At 38.0% G+C, this 21,760-nt stretch overlaps 2 pseudogenes; both read left to right on the forward strand.

Annotated features, from left to right (window-relative positions):
• LOC102172936 lies at nucleotides 2,157-3,105 on the forward strand (annotated as a pseudogene).
• On the forward strand, nucleotides 14,741-15,663 carry LOC108636222 (annotated as a pseudogene).

The raw sequence follows: 21,760 nt of genomic DNA on the forward strand, positions 1-21,760 counted from the left end.
AAATGTTCTAGGAAAAAAGAAAACCCTGTAAGTGTCTAGGAGAAGTACAGAAATGCCAATGGTTCTCTACCTGTCTTGGGATACTCCATACCCTTCCACCTACTCATTTCTCATTCACTTCTTAACCATTGTCTGGCCTTAACTCAATCACAAAATGCAAGTGGCTCTCACTAAAACCACTAAAAATCCCTTCATTTTCACACTCAATGAAACCTGATCATCCTTTGTCCTATTAGACCATGTGTTTTGGCATTTGGCATGTCCTTCTGTCCTTCTTGTAGCTCTTTTTGAGTATCTTTTCTCTCTTTAAGTTCACAACACTCAGCTTTCCAGTTTCCTTCCTACTTTTCGGCTTAGAACTCTTTTCTGGTCTCTCCCTAGTCTTTCTCTGTTGTGAGCTAGGACTCTTGGTTACCATAGGAAATGAGTTAATTGAATGGAAATGGCTCTAACATAGAAATTCAAGAGAGAACGGAGAAATTGGGTGAAAAAACAATCTGGAACAGAGGAAGGAAGCCAAGGAGCCAATCGACAGCCAAAATCATGTTCCAACACCAGCTCAATGAAACCTGCTGTGACTACTGTTGAATTTGGAATGCCGGCTGACACAATGCCACGGCCATGGATGCAGGATGCATTTGCTGGAGTCTTGATATCACTGTCTTTGCAACCAATATTCTCTTTTGTTCCTGTACCTTTTCTCTTTATTTCCATATTCTAAATGGAGGTTTTGTGGATTTGGTTTGCCAAATCTAGATCAAATTCTCTCACTCTGTGTGCAACAGAAATGAAAAAGTCAGATTCTAGCTTTGTTGGCTTCTTTTTTAAAATTAATTTTTATTGGTATATAGTTGATTTACAATGTTGCGTTAGTTTCTGCTATACAGCAAAGTGAATCAGTTATACATACGCATATACCTAGTCTTTTAAAATTCTTTTCCCATATAGATCATTATGGCCATCATCTTTTGGCTTCTTGAATGGGTCATGCCTCTACTAGCCACCAAGACTATGTGGCAGAAAAAGCGATCAGATGTTGGCTAGTAAACATATGCTATGTATCCACTGTGTAGCCTCTTTAATATAACTTCCTCAAGTTTCTTTCCATGTCCTTCTTTATGCACACTCTTCAATTGATAGGTTATTAGTAAATACGCCTTCAGCTACTCCCCAAACTCCTAAGGCATTACTTATATTAAGGTATAGTAGACTCATGTTACTAAGTACATCTCCTCTTAATGTTCAGAGGATGCTCGCTCCACAAACTGGCCTTTGCAGCTGAAATCTTGATTTCAGTTTTTGATGATTATCTAGTCAGTCACTGCATACCTCCTCTCTCCTTCACTAACCCACCTCTTCATATCTAATGTCAACAGGTCCTAGTGACTGCACTTTGAATTCTTTTGCATCTATCTCTTTGTCTCTCTCATAACTACCAAAGTTATATTGCCAATGGACTAGGCACTATACATGCATTTGAATCACTTGTGGAGCATTTTTTAAAGTACAGATTGTTAGAACTCCATATTGATCCACTGAATAAATTTCTACAGTAATATCTCACAATATATATCCTGCATTAAAAAGTTCCACAAACAATTCTGATGGATAATCTGGTTAGAAATCCCCTGGACAATAGCAACATCTCCTGAACAGTATCCCCGACCCCAGCTTCTCCTCCATGACATCTATTTTCTGCACTAATGAAAAACTAGATTAAAATACTCTCCAGTGTCTCTCCCTGTCTTGAAAACTTTCGCTACGTACATATTACCTGAAGCAAAGTGTTTAAGATCCTTCACACGGTATTCAATTCATTTTATAATCCTGCTTCTTTTAGACATCTGTTCCCTTGACTGATAATCCATGTCCCAGACTCAGAATTTCCCTACCACAGTCTATCAAGTCCCCACAAATTTAGCAAATGGTTAGAATGTCTCTTTTATGTAAATCTATTAATTTCAGCACATTATTTGAACTGAAATTATTGTACTCACTGGCATCTCTTCAGATCCCCCAAATAGTTTATTATAGTAATATTTTATGAAAGTAAAAGGGCATTCTGGTAGAAGTATGATTTATTTTGACTCCACTTTCCAAGCTTTCAATTCATAAAACCCTAGTGATGTTCTTTCTTCATTTTTTGCATTTTATTTCAGGAGACTTCCAGTGAAGATATGGAAAATGAAAATATAACATTGCTGACAGAGTTTGTTCTCACAGGACTTAAGTATCAGCCACAGTGGCAAATCCCCTTGTTCCTGGTATTCTTGGTGATATACCTCATCACCGTTGTGGGGAACCTTGGACTTATTGCTCTCATCTGGAATGACTCTCAACTTCACATCCCCATGTACTTATTCCTTGGGAGTTTGGCACTTGTGGATACTTCCATATCATCCACAGTGACTCCCAAGATGCTGGCCAACTTCTTCATCAAAAGCAAGACGATCTCTCTCTGAATGCATGGTACAATTCTTTTCCTTTACAGTCAGTGCAACCACAGAATGCTTTCTCTTGGCAAGTATGGCATATGATCGCTATGTGGCCATATGCAACCCTTTACTTTATCCAGTGATTATGACGAATAGACTATGCGTGCGACTGTTGGTCTCATCATTTGTAGGTGGTGTTCTTCATGCCTTTATTCATATAGGTTTTTTATTTAGATTAACCTTCTGCAGTTACAACACAATACACAACTTTTACTGTGATATTATGCCACTGTTCAAAATTTCTTGTACTGACCCTTTTATTAATATTCTGATGGTTTTTATTTTCTCTGGTTCAATACAGGTGTTCACCATTCTGACTGTGCTTATCTCTTATACACTAGTTCTCTTTACAATTTTAAAAAAGAAGTCTGTTCAAGGTATAAGGAAAGCCTTCTCCACCTGTGGAGCCCACCTCCTCTCTGTCTCTTTATACTATGGGCCTCTTCTCTTCATGTATATTCGTCCTGGATCCACACAATCAGATGATCACGATATGATGGACTCTCTCTTTTACACTGTCATAATCCCTTTGTTAAATCCAATTATATATAGCCTGAGAAATAAGAAAGTCATAGACTCACTGATGAAAATTTTAGAGAGGAATATTTAGGTCACATAATATCTGTTCTCTTTCCACTAAAACAGTCATAAAACTGCAGATCAGATTTTGTTGTGTGTTGACTAGTGTTCAAATTTTTGTAGTTATAACAGTCATTATTTTAATGACCTAACATGTTAGTTTCTAATAAATTCCTTAAAATGTCTATATCTTTTTCAAAAGCACAAGGGAATTTTAATTACGTGTTCATATCCTACTAAAATAACTAAAGCAGAAAACACAGGAAAACATTTTACATGCTTGTATATTCTTCAGTATGGTTTTATAAGTGAATTTATTAAGTATATTTTAAGCACTAAAATAGTGCTGTACCTCTGAAAATTACTTGAGCACGATGTCTTTGATACAATATAGCTGTATGAAAGTGAAAGTCAGTTGCTCAGTTGTGTCTGACTCTGCAACCCCAAGGAATGCAGCCTGTCAGGCTCCTCTGTCCATGAAATTCTCCAGGCAAGAACACTTCCCTTCTTCCCTTCTCAAGGGGATCTTCCCAATCCAGATATCGAACCCAGTTTCCCATATTGTAGGTGGATTCTTTACCATCTGAGCCACCAGGGAAGCCCAATATATACAATATACCTGTATAGCCTGGAGACACGTATCACATTTAACTCCACAGCAGAGGTGGGTTTGTGTTTGAGTGAACAGAGGCAAATCCCAGGAGTTCTGCTAGCCATCAAAAAGTCTTTTATTCCACTTTATTTGAAATACGTTGAATCTCACTGCTTGTGGGGACCAATTCACCAATTTGATCAGTTCCAACCTAATCAGGAACACCCTCACAGAAACACCCCCAAATAATGTTTAAGTAGATATCTGGACAGCCCATGGATTAGTTGACACATAAAATTAACAATTACAAGTTAATTTGCTGTCAACTTAGTGCCCATACACATATCTTAAAATTATATTCTATTTCTAAATAATGATAATTACAAGTAATAATTCCACCTAACAACTCTGCTGTACAATTCTGCTGTGTACAACTGAAAATGTATTACCTCTTCCCAAGAGTGGAGGTAAAATCCTTGAGTGAAGTTTACTATTCATTTTCTTTGATATTGGGTAATACAGTGTCAAATTAACAACATTTAATTATGATAATGTTAAGTCAGTACATCTTATGTCTCATGATAAGGGAATAAGAATGGAAAGAAAACAAACACAAGTGCTATACAGACACAAATATATTCATATCAAACTAAGAAGGAAATCTCTTGGCAATTACAATCCTCATATCTATAACTGGACGTGTGATTGTTGTTGGTATTTTAACTAACTTCTTCTACTACCCATTCTGTGTTCTTTTTGCCTTCAGCAAGCACCTGACTCAGGTGGTCATTGTTCTTCACTTGGTAGAATGACCCAAATTTCTAAAGAGTCTGGACCATTAGAACTATTGTGTGGTTTGGCCTCAAAGTTTTTCATTGGCCATAATCATGGGAATAACAATGCTAAGAGATACCCTAGAGGGTGTTGTGTATTCCAGACATACTCTTTATTACCTTTTTGTGGAGGAGTCACCTCACCCAACGTAGCAATTCACTTCTTTGTCTCATGATTCAAAGAAATGTAAAGTCAAAGGGACTGAGTGGTAGTCTACATTCAGATCAATGGAAGAATTGTTGTCTGTCTTGGTGGAAGCAGGCTGTCCCACTAGAAGGTTTTCCCTTCACCATTGTCCTTCCTGAATGTCACAGAGAGGAGCTGCGTGCAGCAGCTGTCCACTTTCTGATGGTGCCTGCATACCATGCAGAACCATCTGTGTCAGGCCCCAGACTTCTTGGTCAACTAATTATAAGGACACAGGCCCCAGCTGGGACACAGAAGCCTTTGTGGCAAGATTGGAGGGCGATAGCGTTGGAACCACTTCTTCAAGCAGGGCCTTTCCTGCTTGATCAAGTATATGCTGTTTCTATCTGATGAAGGAATGCTTCTGTGCACACTGAAACTTATGGTTAGTGGGTCAGATAACATCCAATTTGTCAAAGGAAGCTGCAGTATCATAGCAAATTAGTGGTCCATGGTTAAACATTCTTTTTTTTTTTTTTTTGCCAAGGTTAACTATCAGGCCTACAGCTGTTTCTCTACAGTAGAGTAGTTATCCACAGAGGATGGCAGAGCTTTGCTCAAAATTCTAAGGGCTTGTATTTCGATCTACATTCACAGGCTGATTAAAGGCTCCAAGGAGCTGTCACTGCTGATTCAGTCTCCACAGGATCTGCTGGAGATGGCCTGAGAGGCAGAGCAGTGTGCGCAACAGCCTACACGCGGCACAAAGCCTTCTTTTGCTCCGAACTCCACTCAAAACTAGCAATTGGTAATGGGCTGAAATACACCAAAATACGGATAATACTGCCTCCACAATTCACAGAGGCACATTCTGTGTTGTGTCTCTCTTTTTTAGCAAGGGCCAGATGTAACAACCTATCCTTAACCTTAGAAGTGTATTTTTTTTTTTTTTTGGACAAGCTCTATATCACTGGACACCTACATATTTCACTGAAATAGAAGATCCCTGAACTGTTGTCATATTTATTTTCTACCCCCGTCCTGCAAGTGGCTTCCTAATAAATACTATTTCCTACTCACTAAGACCAATAAGCATAATGTCATCCAGGTAACAGACTAAAATGATATAATATTTATAAGTCATATGTTTGATAAAAGACTTGTATCCAGAATAGATGAAATAGTCCCAATACTCATAATAAAAACAAATAAAATCAACCTAAAATGGGTAAGATATTTGAACACTCCATCAAAAAAGTTATAGAGATGTCAAAGAAAGATGCAAAAAGACACTCTACAAAAATTAGCTACTAGGGAAATGCAAATGAAAGTACAACAAGCTATTACTTATCAAAATGACTAAAATTGAAAAAAAAAATCCATACTGGAAGCAGTAATACAGGTATTTGTCATCAAGGATAGACAACCAAATAGTTAGGAAGTAATTACCCAAAATTAAAGAGAACATCATACTTAAGCCAAGTGTTGGTTATGTTGAAGCCACCACTGCACATCACATTACCCACTCTATTTCTCTGTGCATTTTTCACATGATTCCTCTATTCTATGATATTTTTCTCCTCTATTTTGGCTTTCAGCAGCAAAATTCTAAGGAAGAAGATCAATAAGTCTGTGATGATTTTTGCTTCCCCCCATCCAGCCATCCAAGTCCCAAGTGGAGGTTAAGCATTTTCTTTTGTTACTCAGATAGCACATCAAATTATCAAAAATAAGAAAGTTAACTTTTGTTTATCTGAATGAATTACACTGAGAACTTTCTCTGCTAATGCAAAAAAGGAAAATCTGATGATCATACCACCATTTCAAAATCCCATAATAGTTTTCCTTTAAATTGGGATGTAGAACAAAGTCTCTGACTTGGCCTCCAAGTTTCTGTGTCACCCATATAAGCTGGCCTCCCTGATCCCATTTGGCTCTTCATGCAACCCTCTTTTCAGCTACATTTACTGTGTTGTGCTTCTCTAATTATCTAGGCTCTCTGATAAACTGACAGTCCTTCCAATAGTGAGGGTCCTGGGGACTGCACCTGTCCATTTCCATATGCTTCACCTGTTATAAATGAAGATGCTCAGGTCCTAGCCCTGATCTACTGAAACAGAATTTGCATTTTATCTAGACCTCCAGAAGACTCACAGGCATTAAAGTTTGAGAAGTACTGATACAGGTCACCTCTCATTGTGGTCTTCTGTTTTTCCTTTCCTCCTTCCCCAGACCTTTGCTTAAAAAGCTTTCTCACCATATTTCAGCTTAAAGTTGGGAGTTAAGCATCTGTCTGTAACATGAGCTACAGTTTGTTTGAGGAGAACAAATTCACTTGGGGTCATGTCTTGACAGGAATCTTAGATTCTAAGACCATACTGATCAAAGCACTCAGAGCGTCAACATTTATTGACAAACTGGAGTTTGCACACACATGTCAGAAGTGTCATCTGTGGCTGAAAGTGGACATAAAATGTAATTTCTATTGTTAAAACCAGAACAGTCTACTATGACTGGTGTTCATGATTTCAGAGACTGTGATGCCCCGTGGAACAACCTGGATTTCTCATACATGAACAAATCCACAATGTCCAGGACAACAGTTTAGCTTTGGCCAAAAGTTAATCAATGGGTACTATCAGGGGAATTTTAGTCTTTCATTCCTTCTGCTTCTGGCAGAAGCACACAGCTGTACAATTGGTTAACTCATGTGTTCAAAACAAATTTATATAAAGTTATGTAAATAACATTTTCCTGAGCTTATATAATGAAGCTTCCAAAATGCAACAGTGTTCAAAGAACTGTCGCCTGTATTATTGTCATTGCAGTGCTCTTAGAATATTTTCTACTTCAGAAAGCCCGAACCCTGAAAGGATCTCAACAATTTCTAACAGATATAGGTAAGAGAGAGTGATTTTTCTAATATTCATTATTTTTTTATGGAAGGTTAAAATACTGTTAGGTCCATACCATTTCTGTCCTTTATCGAGCCCATCTTTGCATGAAATGTTCCCTTGGTATCTCTAATTTTCTTGAAGAGATCTCTAGTCTTTCCCATTCTGTTGTATTCCTCTATTTCTTTGCATTGATCGCTGAGGAAAGCTTTCTTATCTCTCCTTGCTATTTTTTGGAACTCTGCATTCAGATGCTTATGTCTTTCCTTTTCTCCTTTGCTTTTCACTTCTCTTCTTTTCACGGCTATTTGTAAGGCCTCCCCAGACAGTCATTTTGCTTTTTTGCATTTTTTTTCCATGGGGATGGTCTTGATCCCTGTCTCCTGTACAATATCATGAACCTCATTCCATAGTTCATCAGGCACTCCATCTATCAGATCTAGTCTATTGCTCCCTTCCACTGTATAATCATAAGGGATTTGATTTAGGTCATTCCTGAATGGTCTAGTGGTTTTCCCTACTTTCTTCAATTTAAGTCCGAATTTGGCAATAAGGAGTTCATGATCTGAGCCACAGTCAGCTCCTGATCTTGTTTTTGCTGACTGTATAGAGTTTCTCCATCTTTGGAAGCAAAGAATATAATTAATCTGATTTTGGTGTTGGCCATCTGGTGATGTTCATGTGTAGAGTCTTCTCTTGTGTTGTTGGAAGAGGGTGTTTGCTATGACCAGTGCATTCTCTTGGCAAAACTCTATTAACAGAAGCAAAAGATATTAAGAAGAGGTGACAAGAATACACAGAAGAACTGTACAAAAAAGATCTTCATGACCAAGATAATCATGATGGTATGATTATTCAACTAGAGCCAAACATCCTGGAATGTGAAGTCAAGTGGGCCTTAGAAAGCGTCACTACGAACAAAGCTAGTGGAGGTGATGGAATTCCAGTTGAGCTGTTTCAAATCCTGAAAGATGATGCTGTCAAAGTGCTGCACTCAATATGCCAGCAAATTTGGAAAGCTCAGCATTGGCCACAGGACTGAGAAAGGTCAGTTTTCATTCCAATCCCAAAGAAAGGCAATGCCAAAGAATGCTCAAACTACCACACAATTGCACTCATTTCACATGCTAGTAAAGTAATGCTCAAAATTCTCCAAGCCATTCTTCAGCAATATGTGAACCATGAACTTCCAGATGTTCAAGTTGGTTTTAGAAAAGGCAGAGGAACCAGAGATTAAATTGCCAACATCTGCTGGATCATCAAAAAGTAAGAGAGTTCCAGAAAAATATTTATTTCTGCTTTATTGACTATGCCAAAGCCTTTGACTGTGTGAATCACAATAAACTGTGGAAAATTCTGAAAGAGATGGGAATACCAGACCACCTGACGTGCCTCTTGAGAAGCTTGTATGAAGGTCAGGAAGCAACAGATAGAACTAGACATGGAATAATGAACTGGTTCCAAATAGGAAAAGGCTGTATATTGTCACCCTGCTTATTTAACTTCTATGCAGAGTACATCATGAGAAACTCTGGGCTGGAAGAAGCACAAGCTGGAATCAAGATTGCCAGGAGAAATATCAATAACCTCAGATATGCAGATGACACCACCCTTATGGCAGAAAGTGAAGAGGAACTCAAAAGCCTCTTGATGAAAGTGAAAGAGGAGAGTGAAAAAGTTGGTTTAAAGCTCAACATTCAGAAAACAAAGATCACGGCATCTGGTCCCATCATTTCATGGCAAATAGATGGGGAAACAGTGGAAACAGTGTCAGACTTTATTTTTTGGGGCTCCAAAATCACTGCAGATGGTGACTGCAGCCATGAAATTAAAAAACACTTACTCTTTGGAAGGAAAGTTATGACCATCCTAGATAGCATATTGAAAAGCAGAGACATTACTTTGCCAACAAAGGTCCATCTAGTCAAGGCTATCGTTTTCCCAGTGGTCATGTATGGATGTGAGAGTTGGACTGTGAAGAAAGCTGAGTGCCGAAGAATTGATGCTTTTGAACTGTGGTGTTGGAGAAGACTCTTAAGAATCCCTTGGACTGCAAGGAGATCCAACCAGTCCATTCTAAAGGAGATCGGCCCTGGGATTTCTTTGGAAGGAATGATGCTGAAGTTGAAACTGCAGTAATTTGGCTACCTCCTGCGAAGAGTTGACTCATTGGAAAAGACTGTGATGCTGGGAGGGATTGGAGGCAGGAGGAGAAGGGGACGACAGAGGATGAGTTGGCTGGATGGCATCACTGACTCGATGGGTGTGAGTTTGAGTGAACTCTGGGAGTTGGTGATGGACAGGGAGGCCTGGTGTGCTGCGATTCATGGGTCGTAGAGTCGGGCACGACTGAGAGACTGAGCTGAACTGAACGTTTGTTTATCTTAATGAATTACACTGACAACTTTCTCTGTTAATGCAAAGAAGGAAAATCTGATCATTGTACCACCATTTCAAAATCCCATAATAGTTTTCCTTTAAATTGGGATATAGAACAAAGTCTCTGACCTGCACTTCAGGGTCCTGTGTTACCCACATAAGCTGGCCTCCCTGATCCCATTTGGCTCCTCGTTGCATCCCTCTTTTCAGCTATAATAATTTTACTTGATTTACAAAATGTCAAATTATCAGTTGAAAAATGAAAAAATATAGTGAATAATCTGTATATTTTATTTTTGAGAGTAAAATCTGGATGAGCAAAATAACTCGAAGAACATAATATACTCTTTAATTCTCTGGTTAACATAATTATAATGACTCTATAGGACAAGTTTTGGTGAACTAGAACTTCAAACAAATGAGCAATAGTTTAAGGATTTAGGTCGTAATGTTTTCTGGATAAGAAATCTTTCTAATAACTGTGTTCAAAGTATTTATTTGCTTTAATTTCCCACATTTTCTGATTACATTTTGTTAAATCACTTAAATAGTAATCTCTATTCTTTCACTCACTTCTGACAATAATTTTGTAATATACACCTGTATACACACAGACAGAAAAATGCAGAAAATGTTTCTCCAGTGCTTTTCTCAGATTTATGACTTAATAAGTACCCACATATCAAATTGAGAATTTTTTAACTTTTAGTGATTTGGGATTGAGTGGAAGGATATTTACTCGAAATAAATGTACACTTAACAACTCAATTGTTAGCACAGGATATTTATATTGCCTTTATTCAGTTCCAGTCTTTGCTCAATTTTATTTCACTAATAAAACCTGTGGAGAAGCAAATGCTGTGCATGTAAACCAGAAGGATTTCTAGAGAAAGTCAGCTCTAATCACAATAATAACAAAGTAAAAGCATCTTTTAAAAGTGAAAATAACTTTGAGGCAATGCTAATATATTTATAAATTAAAAGTAAAATTACAATGAAAGTCTCTAATTCATACACAAATTCCGTAGGAAAATAAACTCGGAATTTTGAGTAAAAGAAAAAAGAAATGTTTCCCTGTGCTGACAATCTTTGTTGAAACCAGAGTTGATAGATATTTACCCCCTCAAACCACTGAGACTTTCCTCTTATCTTCAGCTCTTCTGTGATACTTCCTTTCTTCATTGCTTGTCTTTCCTATAATTACTATGTTCCTTAGTCTCTTCCTGTTTTTTGCTGTTCCTTGTTTTCATCCACTCAAATTTCCCATTCCACTTCTCTATCCACTCTCTTCTCAATTCCCTCCTCTCTCTTTTGAAAACTTGCATAATATTGTTCTATAAGGAAAAAATGCATCTGCCTGTGGGTGGTAAACAAATGTCAACTGTTGTCCACATCTGAAATACTTTATTTCATTCTCCTCGCTGCTCTGCCACTTGCTTCCCATTCCCCTCTCATTATTCTCTGATCTCAACTCTATCCTCAAATGGAGACTGCTCTCACTAAAAAACTCTTGATTCTCACACAGTGACTTCTGTTCACTCCTTATCCTCCCAGAGCAGTTATTTTACTTTAGACACCATACTTTCCTTTGTCCTTTTTGAGTATTTTCCTCTCTTTAAGTTCCCAACACTCAGCTTTCCAATTCCCACCTTCTCTGTTCACTCTGTTCAGTATCCTTTTCTCCTTCTGTGTGAGCCAGAGCTCTTGGTTGCAAGCTGAAATGAGTTAACTGAATGAAAACTGGCTGAAATGGAGAAATGTTAGGGGAATTGGAGAAATCCACTGGAGAAATTGGCAAGATACAAAGAAAGAAGTCAGACGGTCAACAGCCAAAAACATGTCCCAGCCCTAGCTCAGCAAGATCACTTGTCATTGCTGCTGAACTTGAATTCCACAGCTCACTATCGATGCCACTGCTATGTGCACAGGATTCATGTTCTGCTTCCTCAGCTGATTATACACCCAAAGCAACCATAATTCTCTTTGTCCCACGTTTAACCTCTGTCTCCTCTCTCCAAATCCCAAATCCAAGGTAAATGAGTTTCCACCCCCCTAGCTATACCAAGTCCCCTCCCTCTAGGTGCCATGGATGGGAAAGTTAGTTTCCAGAAACTTTGGCTTCTAGAAAGGATGAGAAAGGATGAGAGCTTTAGTCTGCCACCACAACTTATGTGGTAGAAAGGAGAATCAATGTCATCCATCCAATAAATGATGTATATTCATCTTTAATCTCTTTATATGACTTCATGTTCATTCCTTCAATTTTGTACTTTATGCACACTGTTCAACGTATCAGCCATAGTAACTGCTTTCATTCACCTCAATGACATCCAAGTTATTATTTCTATTAAACACTTGTAGAATCACACTGCTAAGTTTATCTCACTCAGATGTTCAGAAGATGCCCCTTGCAAAAACTAGCTACTTCATCCGAGTCTTCAGTCTCAGGTTTTAATGAACTCCTAATCAGTCACGAAGTGACTCCCTTACTAACCACTCCTTCACATTTAATCTGCCACCAAGTCTCACTGATTTTATATTCTGATTTATTTTTAATAATTTTATTTATTTATTTATTTCTGGCTGTCCTGTTTCTTTGTCGATGCGTGGGCTTTTCTCTAGTTGCAGAGAGCAGAGGCTCCTCTGTAGTTGCAGCATGCGGGCTTCTCATTGAGGGGGCTTCAGTAGCTGTGGCACCTGGCCTCAGTAGCTGTAGTTCCCAGGCTCTAGAACACAGGCCCAACAGTGGTGGATCATGGGCTTAGTTACTTGGTCACACATGGTATCTTCCTGGCCCAGAGACTGAACCAAGGTCTTCTGCATTGGCAGTAGATTCTTTACCACTGAGCCACCAGGGAAGCCCTGGTTTATTTTGATCTGTGTCTCTGTCAGATGTTCAAGCTGGATTTAGAAAAGGCAGAGGAACCAGAGATCAAATTGACAACACCCATTGGCTCATCGAAAAAGCAAGAGAGTTCCAGAAAAACATCTATTTCTGCTTTATTGACTATGCCAAAGCCTTTGATTGTGTGGGTCACAATAAACTGTGGAAAATTCTTCAAGAGATGGGAATACCAGTCCACCTTCCTTGTCTCCTCAGAAATCTGTATGCAGGTCAAGAAGCAATGGTTAGAACTGGACATGGAACAACAGACTGGTTCCAAATCGAGAAAGGAGTGTGTTGATGCTGTATATTGTCACCCTGATTATTTAACATATATGCAGAGTACATCATGAGAAATGCTGAACTGGATGAAGCACAAGCTGGAGTGCTTGTTCAAGATTACTGGGAGAAATATCAATAACCTCAGATATGCAGATGACAACATGCTTTTAGCAGAAAGCGAAGAAGAACTAAAGAGCCTCTTGATTAAAGTGAAAGAGGAGAGTGAAAAAGTTGGCTTAAAACTCAACATTCAGAAAATGAAGATAATGGCATCCAGTCCCATCACTCTTGGCAAATAGATGGGGAAACAGTGGAAACAGTGACAGACTTTATTTTTTAGAGCTCCAAAATCACTGCAGATGGCGATTGCAGCCATGAAATTAAAAGGCACTTGCTCCTTGGAAGAAAAGTTAAGACCAATCGAGACTGCATATTAAAAAGCAGAGACATTATTTTGCCAACAAAAGTCTGTCTAGTCAGAGTTATGGTTTTTTCCAGTAGTCATGTATGGATATGAGAGTTGGACTGTAAAGAAGGCTGAACACCAAAGAACTGGTGCTTTTGAACTGTGGTGTTGTACAAGACTCTTGAGAGCCACATGGACAACAAGGAGATCCAACCAGTTCATCCTAAGGGAAATCAGTCCTGAATATTTATTGGAAGGACTGATGCTGAAGCTGAAACTCCAATACTTTGGCCACATGATGTGAAAATTTGACTCCTTTGCAAAGACCCTGATGCTGGGAAAGATTGAGGGTGTGAGGAGAAGGGGACAACAGAGGATGAGATGGTTGGATGGTCTCACCGACTCAATGGACATGAGTTGAGTAAGCTCTGGGAGTTGGTGATGGACAGGGAGGCCTGGCATGCTGCAGTCCATTGGGTTGCAAAGAGTCGGACACGACTGGGCAACTGAACTGAACTGAACTGACATCTCCGTCTTCTCCCTCATCACCCCAATCACATCACACATGAACAAGAACTTCACATACTTTTAATCACTCCTGAAAAGTGCATGTTATTTGACCACATTCTTGATCTTTTGGATCAATTTCTAAAATAGTATCTCAGATAATATTCTACATGAAAAACTACCCCAAACAATTTGGACATATAATCTAGTTTGGGAATAACTGGACAAGAGCCATAGCTTACTAAAGAGTATTTATGACACAAGATTCTTCTTCCTACATTCTGTTTTCTACAACCAAATATTTAGTTTCAAAAATAACCATTGATGACATGCCACATCTTAAAAGTTTTCAGTGCTTGCCTAATGCTTGATGAATAAAATCGAAGATTATTCATATGATATTAATTCACTTGATAACCTAGGCCTTTCTAACATTTTTAAAACCTGCATTCATCTCAAACACACAGAATTTCCATATCTCATTCAATAGTTTCCCCATAAATTTGTTCATGTTCAGAATTTCCTTTTTTTAAGTAGGTTTATTCTTGCACATATTTTGAACTGAAATAATCACATTTTCCAAATATAACAATTTTCCCCAATACTTTTCTCATATTAAAGTAAGAGTAAATAAAATCATATTCAGGCTACTTTATGGTTTTATTTATACCAGCCTAACTAAATTTTTTTTTAATCTTCTGATATATATTCTTTTCACATTTACTGCATTGTTTTTCAAGGCCATCTATTAAGGATACAGAAATGAGAAAAGCAACATTGCTGACGGAGTTTTTTCTCACAGGACTTAAGTATCAACCACGGTGGCAAATCTCTTTGTTCTTGTTTTTCTTGGTGATATACCTCATCACCATTGTGGGAAACGTTGGTCTGATTGTTCTCTTCTGCAATGACCCTCACCTTCATATTCTCATCTTAATCCTTGGAAAATTGGCATTTGTTGATGCCTGGATATCCTCCATAGTGACTCCAAAGATGCTGGTCAACTTCTGTGGCAAGAGCAAAATTATCTCTCTCACTGAATGCAAGTTACACATTTTTTTCCCTTGCAATCAGTGTAACCACAGAATGCTTTTTGCTGGCAACAATGGCATACGATTGCTATGTGGCCATAGGCAAACCAGTGATACAATCCGGTGATTATGACAGATAGACTGCGCATCTGGCTACTAGCTTTGTCATTTTTAGGTGGCCTTTCTCATGCCACACTTCATAACACTTTTTTATTCAAATTAACCTTTTGTGATTCCATCATAGTATAGCACTTTTACTGTGATATTATACCATTGTTTAAGATGTCCTGTACTGACTGACCCTTCCATTAATTTTCTGATAGTATTTGTTTTCTCTGGATCAATACAGGTGTTCACCTTTCTCATGTTCTTGTGTCTTATTCACTTGTTCTCTTCACAATTTTAAAAAAGAAGTCTGTTGAAGGCCTGAGGAAGATGTTCTCCACCTGTGGCGCCCACCCGCTGTCTGTCTCTTTACATTATGTGCCTCTTTTCATGCATGTGTGCCGTGGATCTGTACAAGCAGATGATCAGGCTATGATGGGCTCTCTATTTTACCTTGTCATAATTCCTTTGTTAAATCTAATTATCTACAGCTTGAGAAATAAGAAAGCCATAGATTCACTGACAAAAATGTTAAAAAGAAATGAGTAGATATCATACTAATAAATGTTCTTTTTTCATTAAAACAACACAAAATATTGCAGGTTAGATGTTGCGACATGCTGATTAGTGTTCAAAGTTTTTTTACATTTATAATTGTCCTATTATTTTAATGACTTAAGATGTTAGTGCCTAACAATACTTTAAAGCATTTGTTCATCTTATTCTAAAATATATAAGGTATTTAATCAATTGTTTATGTCATAGAAAAGTAATTAAAGTAGAAAACAAATGGAAATATTTCATATGTTTGCATGTTCTTCAATGTGGGACTTTATAAATGCATTAAGTACTAAGCTAGTGGAGTTCCTCTGAATAGTTTACCATGTATTTGATACTCACACAACTGTAGAGCCTCATATCACATGCAGCTCCACAAGAAGGCAGGTTTGTGTTTGAATGAACAGAAGTATTCCCAGAATTCTGCCTGCCATCAAAAGGTATTACTTTCTAATTTATCTGACTGATCATTAATCTTTAGTAGGGATGAACTCTCATATCACATAAAGAAATAGAAATTAGAAAATAATGAGGAAAAATGGCATTAGAAGTAAGATATTAAGTCAGAGCTACAGTGTAAAAGATGCCCTTAGCTAGTGTGCTTTTTTAGAGAAAGGCAAAGAGGCAAGTTGTCTCTCACTGTCTGTAACACTTTCTAAGGACCTTCCTAGCTTTGTTTGTATTTGAAGGTCAATCTGAAAATCTGAAAACTAACAGATTACAATGATTTAAGTTGGGTAGGCATAGAAGAGAAGAAAACAATGGAAAGAAAATGGTCAATTTTTATAGAATTAAAAATAGGCAAAAGATTAAGATTTTAAGAACAGTAATATACTGTTAACAGTTAACAATAACAGTAGTTGTTATTGGAGTGTGTTGTTGACAGTGAGGAGCTTTAAATGTATATTTGTTGTTGTCATTGTTCAGGCGCTAAGTTGTGTCTGAATCTTCGTGACCCCATGGACTGAAGCACACCAGGCTTCCCTGTCCTTCACTATCTTCTAGGTATGTTCACTGAGTTGGTGATGCTACCTAATCATCTCATCCTCTGCTGCCCTCTTCTCCTTTTGCCTTCAATCTTTCCCAGCATCAGGGTCTTTTCCAATGAGTCAGGTCTTTGCATCAAGTGGCCAAAATACTGGAACTTCAGCTTCAGTATTAGTCCTTCCAATGAATATTCAGGATTGATTTCCCTTAGGATTGACTGGTTTGATCTCCATGCAGTCCAAGGGACTCTCAAGAGTCTTCTCCAGCACTACAATTCAAAGGCATCAATTCTTTGATGCTCAGCTTCTTTATGGCCCAACTCTCACATCCAGACAGGACTACTGGAAAAACCATAGCTTTGGTTATATGGACCTCTGTCAGCAAAGTGATGTCTCTGCTTTTAAATATGTTGTCTAGGTTTGTCATAGCTTTCCTTACAAGGAGCAAGCATCTTTTAATTTCATGGCTTCAGTAATCATGTGCAGTGATTTTGGAGCCCAAGAAAATAAAATCTGTCACTGCTTTTACTTCTTCCCTTCTATTTGCCATGAAGTGATTGCAATTATCTTAGTTTTCAGGATTTTGAGTTTTAAGCCAGCTTTTTCACTCTCCTCTTTTAGCCTCATCAAGAGGCTTTTCAGTCCCTTTTTAGTTTCTGCCATTAGAGTGGTATGATCTACATATCTGAGGTTGTTGGTATTTCTCCCAGCAATCTTGATCCCAGCTTGTGAGTCATCCAGTCTGGCATTTCACATGATGTACTCTGGCTTCTCTGATGGCTCAGATGGTAAAGAAACTGCCTGCAATGCAAGACACCCAAGTTCTATCCCTGGGCTTGGAAGATCCCCTGGAGAAGGGGATGGCTACTGGCTCCAGTATTCATGTCTGGAGAATTCCATGGACAGAGGGGCCTGGTGGGCTACAGTCCGTAGGGTTGCAAAGAGCTGGACATGACTGAGCAATTAACACACACTCTGTGTATAGGTTAAATAAACAGGGTGACAATATATGGTCTTGTTGCACTCCTTTCCCACTTGTGAACCAGTCAGTCGTTCCATGTAAGGTTCTAACCATTGTTTTTTGACATGCATACAGGTTTCTCAGAAGACAGGTAAGGTGGTCTGGTATTCCCATGTCTTGAAGAATTTTCCACAGTTTGTTGTGATTCACACAGTCAAAGCGTTTCATGTAGTCAATGAAGCAGAAGTAGATTTTTTTTCTGGAATTCCTTGCTTTCTCTATGATCCAATGAATGTCAAAGATAAAACAACTTTGAGATGATACAAGGTTATATAGCTCAGTGGGCGGATGGGAAGGACATGGAAATAAACAAGAGTTTGAATGTTTGTGCCTTCAAGTCCTTAAATGTCCATTTTATCACACTACATACTCTAAGAATAGTAAGTGATTCACCTTCAGCTCCACCTGTCTCTTCATTGCACCACTGATTCTATGTATATTCTTTCTGATACCACTGAGACCCTCACCTTCATAACTACATATCTTTCTGATTTACAAACTCAAGTTACTTTTCCTCCCATTTTGTGGATCCTCTCCTATTTCCCAAACACAGCTGCCAAATTATTCTTTGTATGTAGAACTCGGAGCAAATCATATATTAGACATTATAAATGCTTTCAGAATATGATACTTTTTAACTTCTGAGAAGATATTAATACCATTTAAATGACACAACAGACTGGTTCCAAATAGGAAAAGAAGTACGTCAGTACGTCAAGGCTGTATATTGTCACCCTGCTTATTTAACTTACATGCAGAGTACATCATGAGAAATGCTGGACTGGAAGAAGCACAAGCTGGAATCAAGATTGCTGGGAGAAATATCAATAACCTCAGATATACAGATGACACCACCTTTATGGCAGAAAGTGAAGAGGAACTAAAAAGCCTCTTGATGAAAGTGAAAGTGGAGAGTGAAAAAGTTGACCTAAAGCTCAACATTTAGAAAACGAAGATCATGGCATCTGGTCCCATCACTTCATGGGAAATAGATGGGGAAACAGTGGAAACAGTGTCAGACTTTACTTTTGGGGGCTCCAAAATCACTGCAGATGGTGACTGCAGCCATGAAATTAAAAGATGCTTACTCCTTGGAAGAAAAGTTATGACCAACCTAGATAGTATATTCAAAAGCAGAGACATTACTGTGTCAACTAAGGTCCGTCTGGTCAAGGCTATGGTTTTTCCTGTGGTCATGTATGGATGTGAGAGTTGGACTGTGAAGAAAGCTGAGTGCCAAAGAACTGATGCTTTTGAACTGTGGTGTTGGAGAAGACTCTTGAGAGTCCCTTGGACTGCAAGGAGATCCAACCAGTCCATTCTGAAGGAGATCAGCCCTGGGATTTCTTTGGAAGGAATGATGCTAAAGCTGAAACTGCAGTACTTTGGCCACCTCATGCAAAGAGCTGACTCATTGGAAAAGACTTTGATGCTGGGAGGGATTAGGGGTAGGAGGAGAAGGGGATGACAGAGGATGAGATGGCTGGATGGCATCATGGACTCAATGGACGTGAGTCTGAGTGAACTCCGAGAGCTGGTGATGGACAGGGAGGCCTGGTGTGCTGCGATTTATGGGGTCGCAAAGAGTTGGACACGACTGAGCGACTGAACTGAACTGAACTATTTGAATGAAATGACTAACAGTATTGTCATGATATTTCCTTCTACTTTTTGATATAAAGCAAGAAACTTGCTAAACGTACTGTATTTGTGTTAACATAGGGTTGTGTGGTTAACATAACCAATATGATATAAACATATAATCTATATATATATATAGATATCTATCTATCTAAATGTATATCATATAAAGAGTTTTATTATAAGATATTGGCACATATAATTATAGAGACTGAGAATCTGCCCTCTGCAAGCAGGAGACCCAAGGAAATAGATGTTCATAGTTCAAAGGCCTGAGACAGTAGAATCAACGGTACAGATTTCCATCTGAGTCTGAAATCTTAAGAACCAAAACCATCAAAGACATGGGAAGAGCAATGTCTGAGACAAGCAGAGAGAAAATTCAACGATCGGCTGCTTTGTTGTTGCTGTTAAATTAGGGAGAGGCATCTGCTTTACTCAGTCTACTGCTGCTGCTACTAAGTCGCTTCAGTCGTGTCTGACTCTGTGCAGCCCCATAGACGGCAGCCCACAAGGCTCCTCCATCCATGGGGATGTTCCAGGCAAGAACACTGGAGTGGGGTGCCACTGCCTTCTCCACTCAGTCTACTAACTCCAAACTAATCAGGTCTGGAACCACCCTCACAGACACACATCCATAGGTAATATTTTCAAGATATCTGGATATCCCATGGCCCAGAGAAGCTGATACATAAAGTGAGCCATCACAAGTTTTTGTTATCAATTTGACACCTATACATAATTCCTTACTGTATTTAATCTTCAAATAAAGACAACAAGGTCATAATTCTGCCTAACATGATACAACTATGCTGTATACAACTGAAAATGCACTAAGCCTTTCCCCAGATGAGAAGGTAAAATCCTTAAGTGATGTTTACTCTCACTTAATATCTGGGAACTTAATACTATGATGTCTAATTAACAATGCTTAATTACAGTGATATATAGTCAATACATCTTATGTTGTATGACAAGGGATAGGGAATAATAGTGGAAAGAAAACAAATATATTATCTGTATATGTATAAACACACACACACACACGTATTCTTGCCAAAACAGGAAGAATATACATACAGCAGCATTACTGTCTTCATATCTGTAACTGATGACATGGCATTTAAAACTTTATACACTTATATATTCTTCCACTACCAGTCATATTCCCATTGACTTCAGGAAGTACTGAAGCTAATTATTGCTATTTACCTGGTGGGGTGACACAAATCTAATGACCCAAGGTAGCCTGAGTCATTAGAACTCCTGCCCAAATGGTTTGTTAAAGTTTGCCACTGAGCTTAATCATAGGGAAGAACCTCTAAGAGAGGTGCTATAAAATTTTTTATAAGAGCAACAATAATTTAAAAAGAAATTTCAATATCTAATATGATCTAAAATCTTAAATTAAAATCTAGTATCATTTCTATCATTTAGTCTTATTGTTTTAATTTCCATTTTTATGTTTTATAATATACACAATATTTTAGCAGTGTGGTACATCTATCTAATTTATAAATAAAATGTGTATATTTAGAAATATACCAAATGACTTTACTGACATGAATGTACACCAAAAATGGTCTGGAATCTCTCATATTGTAAAGCAACCAGCAGTTGGAAGATAGGTGAAATACATAAGGAGATGAGACAATCTGGGGGAAATTCTAGAATGAAAGAAGAATGAGATCAAGTATAGAACTCAGGGGAACATTAGTATAATTAAGGAAAAAGAAAGAAACACAACTCAGCATAAAAGACTCAGATGGAACAATCAGGAAGATTGAAGCAGTGAGTGTTATCACAGAAGCTAAAAGTAAAGATTTTCAATAGAGTCAAAGTCTACAGTTTGGTTAGAAAGATAATTAGATGTTCTTTGGAGCAGGCATTCAGAGTTAGCTGTGACTTTAAGGAGAAATAGGATTTGATAAATTGGAAAGGACAGAAAAAATCAATGGAAAGGAACCAAAACAGAACAACTTCCAATCTAATTCTCCATTCACTTTATATTACCTGTTCTCTTTATATTATGTATAAGTAAACTTCTACCACTCTAGTTTGCTATTAATCTTTTATTTAGGTCTTGCTCTTTCAAGTTTCTAGGCTTTTATCATTTGATTCCCTCATGCTAATTCTTTCCTCATGTGCTTTGCTTATAAAATCCTAATTTATCTTCAAGGTTCATCAGGAATGACAATTCCACTTAGAAATCTTTTTTTTTAAAATTCATCCAGGTCACAATTAACTTTGTTCACTATATTTTAATATAACTTATTTATACTTTTTTATATTACAGCCTAAATTGCTTGGTAGTTAGCAATGTAAGTGTCTCTGTCATCACTAGGAGATTCTAATCAGAAGCATTTGTAAAACTTGAGAAATTCTTATCCCCCTCTGCTCACATTTTGTGCTCACTTTACCCACCATCTTTTCCAACACC

Source organism: Capra hircus, chromosome 1 (assembly GCF_001704415.2).
Source record: "Capra hircus breed San Clemente chromosome 1, ASM170441v1, whole genome shotgun sequence".
NCBI classification, from domain to species: domain Eukaryota; kingdom Metazoa; phylum Chordata; class Mammalia; order Artiodactyla; family Bovidae; genus Capra; species Capra hircus.